General features: G+C 43.8%; 1 long non-coding RNA gene across 1 annotated transcript; it reads left to right on the top strand.

Annotated features, from left to right (window-relative positions):
- Positions 1-1,133: 1,133 nt before the first annotated feature.
- Positions 1,134-9,840, top strand: LOC122812788. The gene is made up of 3 exons (XR_006366566.1): positions 1,134-1,175; positions 9,137-9,319; positions 9,796-9,840. It is a non-coding gene; the product is annotated as an uncharacterized LOC122812788 (long non-coding RNA).
- Positions 9,841-11,179: the final 1,339 nt, after the last annotated feature.

Here is an 11,179-nt window from a genome sequence, read left to right as displayed (position 1 = left end):
TTGTAGAGGGAATGCTTTTTCGGGCCCAGTGCTGGGGTATTTAGGAGTCCATGGTCATGGTTGGACTCCTTGTGAAACAATGAAGTGAGGCTGCTGCAAGGCCAGTACCAGGGCTCACAATACAAATCAGAGGCCTGGGACCATCTTGTGCATGATCTCACCAGTGCTACTGGCATCCCTCAAACTGGTGTGCAAGTTTGACACCATTTTGCTGACCTTAAGCATAGGAAGGTGGATCTCTTGGACCAGTGGATCCAAGATGCTCGGACACAGTGTGTCCCAGATGTGTGCAAGTATCAGTATCAGTTACTTTTTAACAAAGTCCAGCTTGTGTATGTGATGGATAGGTATGCATAAATGTTTCTCTATTTCCTGTACAGCTGCAGGTGAGAGGGTTGCAAACGTGGATGCACACACCAGCAGGCTGCTAAGGCTGCGTTGCAAGGCTGGTGAGTACAAATCTAGCTTGCAGTATCAAAGGCAAATAAATAGAAAGGAGTAGAATGTCACCTGTCTGTATTTCAAAATGTCTATTGTTAGTACTGAATAAATTATATAGTATCATATTAATAGTGATCTACAGAGTACACATATATATATATTTATATATATATATCAATAAAAGTGTCAGTACCTGTCAATAAAACTGAAAACCCCAGACTGTTGTGTTTACTTTGCTATGTGGTGGTATGCATTTAAATGTGCACAGGTTCTGCACAGCAACTATGGCTGTGAAATCATTATATAATTGAGGCTCATCTGACAAAGATTGTGGAGTGGTATAAAAGGAGATTAACTATATGAAATGTTCCATGATTTGATCACTGAATAGTAATGTTGTGTTAACCATTGTTTTCCAGACTGTAATATGTTAAAGTGTTAATACTCCATATAAGAACTATCTGCTGTGCATGAATGTCAGAATTACAAGCTCAAATTGTACAACCAACAGAGTATTAGGCAGAAAACAGTCAAACAAGATACAGCAGTTCCTCAATAGCTCTGTGTGATGAAGCAGAAACACGTACTTTTTTTGCACAAACAGGCATGGTTCGAATCCCAGGAGTGGTAGTAAGCTGTATGCATAATTTCACCCAGGAATATGTGAATATGGATAGAAACAGTCAGGTAGTGTTAACAGACTTTTCCACCACGGGTCTGCCAGGTAAGAAAAGGTATGTATTAGCTGTAAGAAGTCTGTACTTATACACTGTGTACAACACCCACTGTCCAACTCCAAGGCTGCAGATGACAGCAAGATATGTACATACTCCAGGTAGTCTCCTCCAAGAAATGTCCCAAGTGTTACGCTGTCATGGCTAGTGGTCATTTCTGCCAACACCCAGGGTGACCAAAAGAAATCAAGGCAGAGTATGGCAGTAGCACAGACGTACACAGTACAAGTGCACATATGTAACCTTGATTATCTGAATATGGTTAGAAACAGTCAGGTAGTGTTAACAGACATTACCTCCACAGATCTGCCAGGTAAGAAAAGGTATATATTTGCTGTAAGAAGGTTGTACTTATACACTGTGTATAACACCCACTAACCCAACTCCATGGCCATAGTTAGATTTAAAGTGAGGTCATACCTGCAGAGTAATTATCATTACAGTTGTGAGCAATTGAATGCCATACAGTTGTTAACTTGATCTCACCCCATCCTGTCTGCACCAATAATCTATACACATAAATCAATGGGTATGTTTTTCACCAAACCTACTGTTGGGACATGTTCCCTGTTGTTCTACAAATATTTAAACGTTTGATTATTAATGTTCCCTGTTTAAATAATATCATTGGTGGCCTGTTGCTATCAATGTAACCTGCATGCTGTTATAATGTCCACTGTGGTTACATATTTGCATGTGTTCTGTTTGCTGTACAACTGTTTGAAATCCATTTTATGGGGTCAATTGGAACACCCATGCATGCTGTTATAACTAATCCTGGAATTGCGTTGTTCATGACTAACCAACATATTTTGTAAAACCTCAACACCATAGCACGTCTGGGAAGGCTGGACCCACTGGATCTGCCTGTCCCATCTCATCCCCAGCACATCTGGGACCCACCCCTGGACCTCCTTGTCTGCTGGTCCTGCATCACCTTTGGATGGAACCACCTCATCGGATGGAGGTCATCCCACCCTGGGAGCGGGCACAGACAGGACACTGTCACCTGTACTTGGGTCTGGGGTCTGGTGCATAGCAAGCTCCAGAAGGCATTTGGAGATCAGCTACACCAGCTTGAGGGCCATGTGGCACATCTTGAGGGTCAGCCTGCCCTCCTGCTTAGCCACCAACACAAGTCACCTTTGGGGCCGTGAAGGTGCAGTGGTGAGTGCCTATGAGTGGGGACCTCAGTCCCTCTGTATCCATTTGGGGGCTCATGTGCATCCGATTCCCAACCACCCTCCCTGTCCAAGGTGTTTACCCCCCACTTGTGTCATATACCACCCCTGTCTGCTGTCTTGTCTTTATTTCTACCCAGTTTACCTCCCCAGTTATACCTACTAGCCTTCCCCAACATCCCACTCTCACCTTAAAAAAAAAAGGGCAATCTGTTCCCCCCAAAAAAATTACGCCCCATACATAGCTGTCAGTTTTGCACATGTCCACTGGAAACATGTAATCTGATCTATTTGGCTTTACAGCACATTACTGGTGTCCTCACCCCTCTCGCAGGGATTTGAGTGTCTAAATTTACTTCCAATTTTTGAAGACGTGCACAGCTGTTGCTGTAGAAGAAATAGACAGCTATGGACCTTCCCTACTCCCTTCCACATCCCTAGCTATCTTTCATCTTGTTCTTCCCTCTCCTTGCCCCTTTTTTCACCACTTTCCTATCACCCATTTTTTCATTTCCTTTAAAGAAATTAGTGCGGGAGTAAGTGAGTTTATGCGTGGCTAAGTGATGCCTAGACATATTAAGCATTTTCACGTTTAACTGCATGTTGTCATCACTTAACATCGAACAAACCCGCTTACAACTGCTTAAAACTGCCTTAATCACTCTGTCTCCATCAGCCAGTGTTCTGCCCAGCAACCAAATAATCAACCCTTCCAAGTTTCAAGCCCAGGACCCTGTACACCATACGCAGAGCAATGTACCACTACACCATCTGAGCTATAGGAATCTCTGTTGCTTTTTCAGATATATCATTTAGTACAGGTAGTGAATAGTACTGAGAAATACTGTGGAATCAGTAATGTTACTATATATAAATATACAAGATATAAATGGTGAGGTAAATGTACGAAGTTATATACAACTATTTATACAGCTATCTTTTACATGTATACGTTTTATATGTATAGCTGTATAAATAGTGACTGTGGTATGGGGCATGTTTTATTCTGGCCCTACAAACATATACAGCTGATAGAGCACCAGAAACTGGAGCATCACACAATGTCAGATAGAAAAGGATCCATAGCTGTTACATCTACCCCCCATACAGGCCAAATAACATATTCACACCACACTGCTACACAATCCTGACAGTCTGTCAACAATCACCAGAAATACACAGACCTCTCAACTGTACAGAGTCCCACAGAATGTCCAGGCTTTGTCCTCATATATAAGGCCTCTTACACATAACATATCTGGCAGTCTGATACATCACTGGGATGATATCAGGAATAAAGTCACTAAATAATGATATACCATACCTATCCACCTGTTACTGCATGACATCTGGACAAAGCCTGACATACTTGGGGGACGCAGGCCCAAACACAGGAGCAGTATTGACATATTGCTGTTATAAACTGAGAAAGTTGCTGGTATAACAGGGTTTGGTGTAACATATCTATTCTGAGGGATGTGAAGTCAGAAACATAAATGGATGTTACCATTTACTGACTGCAATCCTCAGAGTATGCTACTGATTTTCCAGACAAAAAATGTGTGAGTAACACACCAAACATTAGAGTCCAAACTCTGGCCAGTCTGCGGATAGCCCTACAGTTGAGAGTTATGTCAACTACATAACACTGTCAGACTTAAAATCACGCAGAAAAGCCATGTCCACACAAACCCTGTCAAAGTAGCATTAATTCAACTGTATAACAGCAACATTTACATTCTGTCCCTATGTCTGGAACATTCTCCCCAGTTTGTTGGGCTGTCTCCACAGTCTTTGTTCTAAGAGGTATTTCCAATCACCCTCTGTGATGCTTTTGTTCATACACCTCCATGAAGTCTTCCTCACAGGCAAGGAAAAGGGGCAATGCCCTCATGAAGTACTCAATGATAGGAGTGTGTTTCCATGCTATTGGCTGTAGGAAAAAACACCACAGCTGTTCTGCATGCAATTAGCAAGTGGGGCACTCCAGTTGGTGCACAGGCCATCAGCTGCTCATGAGCATTACCTACAAAAGACTAGCTGCTGCCTATGCAAAACAGATGTATATCCTACATTTAAAAGAGAGAGAGAGAAAGAGATGGAGAGTAAGATAGAGCCAGGCAGCCAGCTAGCCAGCCACAGACAAACATAACCAACCACACCTGGAATAAAAAAAGGTAGGTCAAACAAGTAAGCATGTAATGGAATGTAGTAGGGGGTATGTAATAGTGGGAAATAGGAAGTTCAACAAATATGTCTCAACAACACTTGCTGTACTGATATATTGCTGATCAGAACCTATGGCCATAGCATCTGCATCTGTCTGCAGTGACATAGATCACATCTTAGGCCCCTGAATCACCCCAGGAAAGGATGGCTCACATATGACTACTACTGGAGTGTGTGTTGAACAGTACTGACTGTGACACTGCTAGGCCAGCTACTAGGATGTTGTAGATATCCATATGTTAATTGTGAATACAACTATGATATACATTTTGTCTCAGGAATGTGAGGGACATATACAGGATATTTGCATAGTGAAATACTGTTGTAGGTGTGTGTGTTGAACTGCATGTGATATACTGAGCTCATACCATTCAACTATCCAGTGTTATGCACACTGACCATATGTGTGCCTCATATTTGTAGTCATTTACACAAAGAGTTGTGTTATGTCTGGCAAATAATTGGCAACCTGTGAACACTGACTTTACAACATCTCCTCTTTCTTTTGGCTGTTCCTTGTTAATGGTTGCCACAGCAGATCATCTGTCTCCATGGCTTCCAGACCTCTGAAACTGGCTGTGTCACACCAACCACCTGCATGTCCGCTATCACCACATCAGTACACCTTATTTTAGGCCTTCCTCTTTTCCTCTTACCTGGCAGCCTCATCCTTTCCCAGATATACTCAGCATATCTCCTCATCACATGTCCAAACATAATCATGCCCCCTTGTCACACCCAGTGCAAATCTTAACATTATTAACTGTGCTACGTCCAGCTCTCACTCCTGCCTTTCTTTCAGTGCCACTGTCTACAGCCCATATAACATAGCTGGTCCCACTACCCTCTTATAGACCTTCCCTATCACTCTTAATGGTACTAGTCAGTCACAAATCACTGATGACACTCCTCTCTACCACCCACATCCTGTCTGTACTCTCTTCTACACCTCTCACCCACACTCCCCATTACTCTGAACCATTGTTCCCAAGTATTTAAACTTATCCACCTTTGAAAACTGTACTCCTGCATCCTCACCATTCCTCTATCCTCCCTCCCATTCACACACATGTAGTCTGTCTTATTCCTGCTGACCAGTATTCCTCCCTTCTCTACAACATACCTCCACCTCTCCAGGGTCTCCTCAACCTATTCCATACACTCACTACAGACCACAATGTCATCTGCAAACAACACAGTCAACAGGGACCCCTGTCTGATCATGTCTGTCAACCTGTCCATCACCACTGCAAATCAAATATGAAAGAACTCACAGCTGATCCCACCTCCATGTTAAATGCACCTGTCACTTTCAATGCAGAACTCACCCCTGTCACACTAGCCTTGTACATACCCTGTAGCATTCTTAGAGATTCCTCCGCCACCCCTGATCTCCTCATACAATACCACAACTACTCTCTAGGCATCATGTCATGCTGATCTAAGTCCACAAAGACACAATGCAGCTACTTCTGACCTTCTCTGTACATCTCCATCAACACACTCTCAGATCAAAAATTGCATTTGTACTGCTCTTTCCTGGCACGAAACCATACTGCTGATCAGTAATCCTCACCACCGTTCTTAACCTAGCCTCCACCACCCTTTACCTCATCCTGTGACTGATCAGTGTTATCCCTCTGTAGTTACTACAGCTCTGCACACCACCCTTATTCTCATAAACAGTACCCAAACACAATTTCCCAACTCCTCATGCATCCTCTCACTTTCCAAGATTAAAGAAAGCAATCCAGTTAATAAGACTACTGCCATGTCTCCTAAACACATCCATGCATCCACAGGTATGTCATCTGGATCAACAACCTTTCCATTCTGAAACCTCTTCATAGCTATCCTTACATCCTAGTTGATAATCTGTTGCACTTCTGATTCACTATAACCACATCATCCAACCTTCTCTCTTCTTCTCATGCAACAGCCCATCAAAGAACTGTTTTCATCTGCTCTACACACTCTCCTCTCTTGTTAGTATGTTTCCCCATTATCCTTTGTCTCCCTTATTTGCTGCACATCCTTCCTAGCTATGTGCCTCTGTCTAGCCAATAGGTACAGGTCCTATTCTCTATCCTTGGTGTCCAACCTTACATACAACCCTTCAGTTGCCCTATCCTTAGCGTTTGCCACTACTCTCTTTGCCATGCACCCTATCTCATTATACTCATGTCTACTTCCGCCATCTGTCTGACAATCCACTTCACCTTCGCCAACCTCTGTCTCTCCATACTCCCCTGTACTTCTTTATTCCACCACCAGGTCTCCTTGTCCTCCTTCCTCTGTCCAGATGTCACACCAAGCCATGTTCTACTCATCTCCCTTACTAGCTCAGATGTAGTTAACCAGAGATTTGTTAACTCTTCATTGCCACCCAGTGCCTATCTTAACTGTTCCATGAACTCTATCTCACTATCCCCCTTTTTCTGTATCCACCATTTGATCCATGGTGCTGCCCTCACACTCCTCCCCTTCTTCTTGATCACCAGTGTCATCCCACAGTGCAACATTCCATGCTGCCTAACTACACTTTCCCCTGTCACCACCTTACAGTTTCCAATCCCCTTCAAACAGGCCCACCTGCATAGGAGATAATCCACCTGTGTGCATCTTCCTCCACTCTTATATGTCACCCTATGCCCCTCAGTCTTGTAAAAATATGTATTCACCTGTCCAACTTTTGCAAAGTCCACCACCATCTCACCTTCTGCATTCTTTTGCTTAACACCATACTTACCCATCACTTCTGCATCCCTTCTGTCCTCTTCACCAACTTGCACGTTGAAATCTGTTCCAATCACCAGTCTCTCACCCTTGGGTACAGTCATCACCACTTCATCCAACCACTCCAAAGTACATCTGTCTCATCCATCACATACGCAGCTAGTGTAGCATATGCACTAACAACTGTCATCATTACACCATCAATTCCCAGCCTCATAAACATCGGTCTACCTGACACTCTTACCACCTCCAAAAACACTCTTGGCATAATATTCTTTCAGGTTAACCCCTACACCATATCCCCTCCCATACACACCATGATAGAACTGTTTGTACTCGACTCCGATATTCACAGCCGTAACTCCCTTCCATCTGGTCTGTGGCACACGCAGTATATCCACCTTTCATCTGTTCATCATATCAACTAGCTCTGCCCCCATACCAGCCATAAACGCAACATTAAAAGTTCCTACCATCACTACCAAACTCCTGGCCTTTCCTCCTCTCTGCCTGCCATATGAGCATCAGACATCCTCCAGGGTATGTCTGTGATTGCAAAGGCTACACTACCATCAAATGACATACGTGTTACAGCAATATGAAGAAAGTGTCACTAATGTTGGACAGGTTGACAGGAATGACTGAGCAGCAAAGTTGTTATTACAATGTGCCATACTGACATACAACAGAAATATATAGCAGTTATTACCTGTGCAGATGTATGTATGGATAGGTGTACCTGGCTGCCGCATAACTAGCATGGGATGCAAAACATCAGGTAAATGAGCTGTACACGTGTGTATGTGCATCCAACAGAGTTACACTTCTACAGCTACTGGTTGTTGTATTGCCCTGCCTGACACAGACAAGGGTACTAACATAAGCAGGAGTATCACATTGAAATTGTACAGGTGTCCAACTGTGTTATGACCTTTTGTCCATGCCTATTACAAACAGATATATGACCACCCAGGTAGCTGTATAGCCTCAGCAATACCTTAATTGTAAAACCTGTCTCCACCAAAGTAGAGTAAACCCCTTTGCTGTACAGCAGTAATGCACAAAGCACATAATTGGGTGCTGTATTGGCTGTACAGGCCAAATTAGGTGCAGGCATCAACGGGGCAGCATGTCAACCTTTGAACGAGCATAGTAGGTCACAGGTGGATTACTGTAAAGCAGACTGAGTACAAATCGACACATCCACTGAGGGCAATCAGAAGGCCATCTTCACATATGTCTGCAGTCTCAGACGCGACACCCCAAACCACCCTGTAATGGAGGTCAATCAATGCACATACACACCATAGCTACAGCCAGCCTGCTGTAGACAGGTTAGGGCAACATCACCCCTCTGACTCAGCATCAGTATAGGTGGATATGCATGCACATGCACCCCTCCCGTCATCATCATGGATCAGGTGCAAACTGCCTAATCAAAGTTAACAAAAGCAAGTTCCCCTTGAGGCCTGATAACAATCCTGTCTGCATCTTACATGAACCCAGCCATATGCTTCCAGCTCCATTACACACTGTATGCAAGCAAAGTCTGAGCACCATTGACATCCCATCCACAAGGAACACGGCCACTGTCATCCCTCTACACAGACGTGAATGGTGGTTTATGCAATGTACTGCCCCTCATTAGGGGGGACATGACACAACGGGACCAGGAGAACAATGCATGTTCATACAGTGCTGCTAGGTACAGGGGTATGATGTTTTTATATGTAGTGGCTAATCATGTGCTGTCTCTGTAAAGAACTCTGGACAATGTCTGAGGTCCTGTGATGTGTTTTCCTGTTTGTCTTCCAGGTGCCATGCAGTGCCAACCCAGCTATACCATTAAAGAGACAGTGCCCATAACCGAGGCCATAATCCAGTACTGTGGCATCCTTTTCAGCCGTGGCTGCCAAAATCAGAGGGAGCGGACTGCCATGTGGGACAATACTGTCCAGAGAGTGAACATCGTGGGCCACCATGGACACACATGATCAGGTCAGGCATAGAGCAACTGACTTGATCCGACATGCCCGGCAAAGGGCTGCTGCTTTAGCAAGGAACTGTACTGCCACCGGTGGGGGTCCAGGCACACAGGCCCTACTTGCGGCAACGGAGGAGCTCCTTGCCAACCTTGGGGTAGCCCCCATACAACCACATATGCAGGAAACATCAGTTGTGGAGGTGGGTGGCACCCAGGCAACAGGCGAGGAGTGTCCAGATAAGGCCAAAGTGCACATTAATGTAATGAGGTAGCAGTTCAACTGTCTTCTATAGAGTCTTTAGATGCATATGTCAGTGCAAACGGGATTAGTGGGTGGGGTTTAGTAATGCACACAAGTGCACATCTATGGTGAAGGACAGCAAATTATGTAATATAGTGTATACTGTACCTGTACAGAAACATAGCATTCATCTTGTACCAATGCCTATTGTGAATCTGCTGACAGTACCTCTCCCTCAAAACTACCTAGGTTCCTCTGGTCTACACATGGTACAGCAGCCTGAAGCCGGTAAGTATGGGAATTTCCTGTTGTAGCTCACCAGTACCCCAGGCATGTTAAGGTCATGCATGTGACCATGCTCACAACTGTTACACTCAGCCATTTGGCAATATCTGTATGATCACTTGTGGTGGGGTTCACTGCATAGTGTCACAGTAGATATCACAGAGGCCTATTTGCATGACATGTCAGATATCTGTAGCATACTTCACAACTTGTCATTGCAGGATATCTGGATGAAGATTGCCAAAATGTGGGGACAAAGGGCCAAGACTAGGGACATATTGTATAAATCAGTGTTATACAGTGCATGTAAATGGTGTACACACCTGTTAGAATGCCAGGTATTTGTGATAATACGAAAATGTGAGCACAATACACAAGACCACATCCATCCAACCTTTTGTGTGACCTATAATTTGTACAGTGCAAGTGTAAAACAAACAAATCTGTTAGGGGAACAAGTATCACATAAAAATAGTCCAAGAAGCTAGACGCATATGTTATCACAGGATGAAGCTCATACTGTGGTGTAGCAGCGTTCAATAGAACCACAGCAGTACATCATATTGGGTACACAGCTGACATCAATTACAGACTCTTTGATTAACCACAAATATCGGTCAGCTCACATACGGGGTTGGAAGGGTGGCTTAATGGCTAAGGTGTTTGCCTTGCTGCAAAAAAAAAAGGTGGGAGTGAGTCAGTCTCAGGAAATTAAGCTAAAAAAATTAAAAAAAGTGCAAAGGCTTTAGTTACCTACTAAACCATTATTCTAACATAGACCCACAATTGCCTGCTACAGCAAAAGCAGTGGTTCATATACAGCTTAACAAGCTGCAAAGGGATCACATTTTAGAAAGGTATCAGATTGGAAAAGGCTACCGAAACATACCCACAGCATTGCATATGCCATGGAACACAGTACAGACAGTCATCAAATGGTGTTCAAGATATGGTGCAACAGTGACATTATGAAGAAATGGACATCCCTACAGGTATGTTGAGAATACAATACCAAAACTGGTCAGGGAGGCTGCCAGTATCCATACAGCAACAGTGAAGGAGTTTCAGGATTCTCTGCCAAGTACTGTGTGTGTACTACATGTGACAGTTTTCCATAATCTCCATATGCCTTGTCTATACATGTTGTGTTTGGAAGATGGCAGCAGTTCCTCACACCAAACAACATCCAGTCCTGGGTAATGTCTGGAAAACAATACATTAGCTTTTCAAAAAGCATGGGTGGAAATGTGTTTAGGTCTTATGAGATCAAGGTTAAACCTTCTTTGTCCACATTTTGGTCATGTTTGTTTGGCCCAATAACAGTACTGCACATCAGCAGAACAACACC

Source organism: Protopterus annectens, chromosome 10.part0, assembly GCF_019279795.1.
Source record: "Protopterus annectens isolate FY-2018-M chromosome 10.part0, PAN1.0, whole genome shotgun sequence".
NCBI classification, from domain to species: domain Eukaryota; kingdom Metazoa; phylum Chordata; order Ceratodontiformes; family Protopteridae; genus Protopterus; species Protopterus annectens.
Note: the sequence above shows the minus strand (reverse complement) of the source record. Positions and strands in the feature narration are given on the sequence as shown.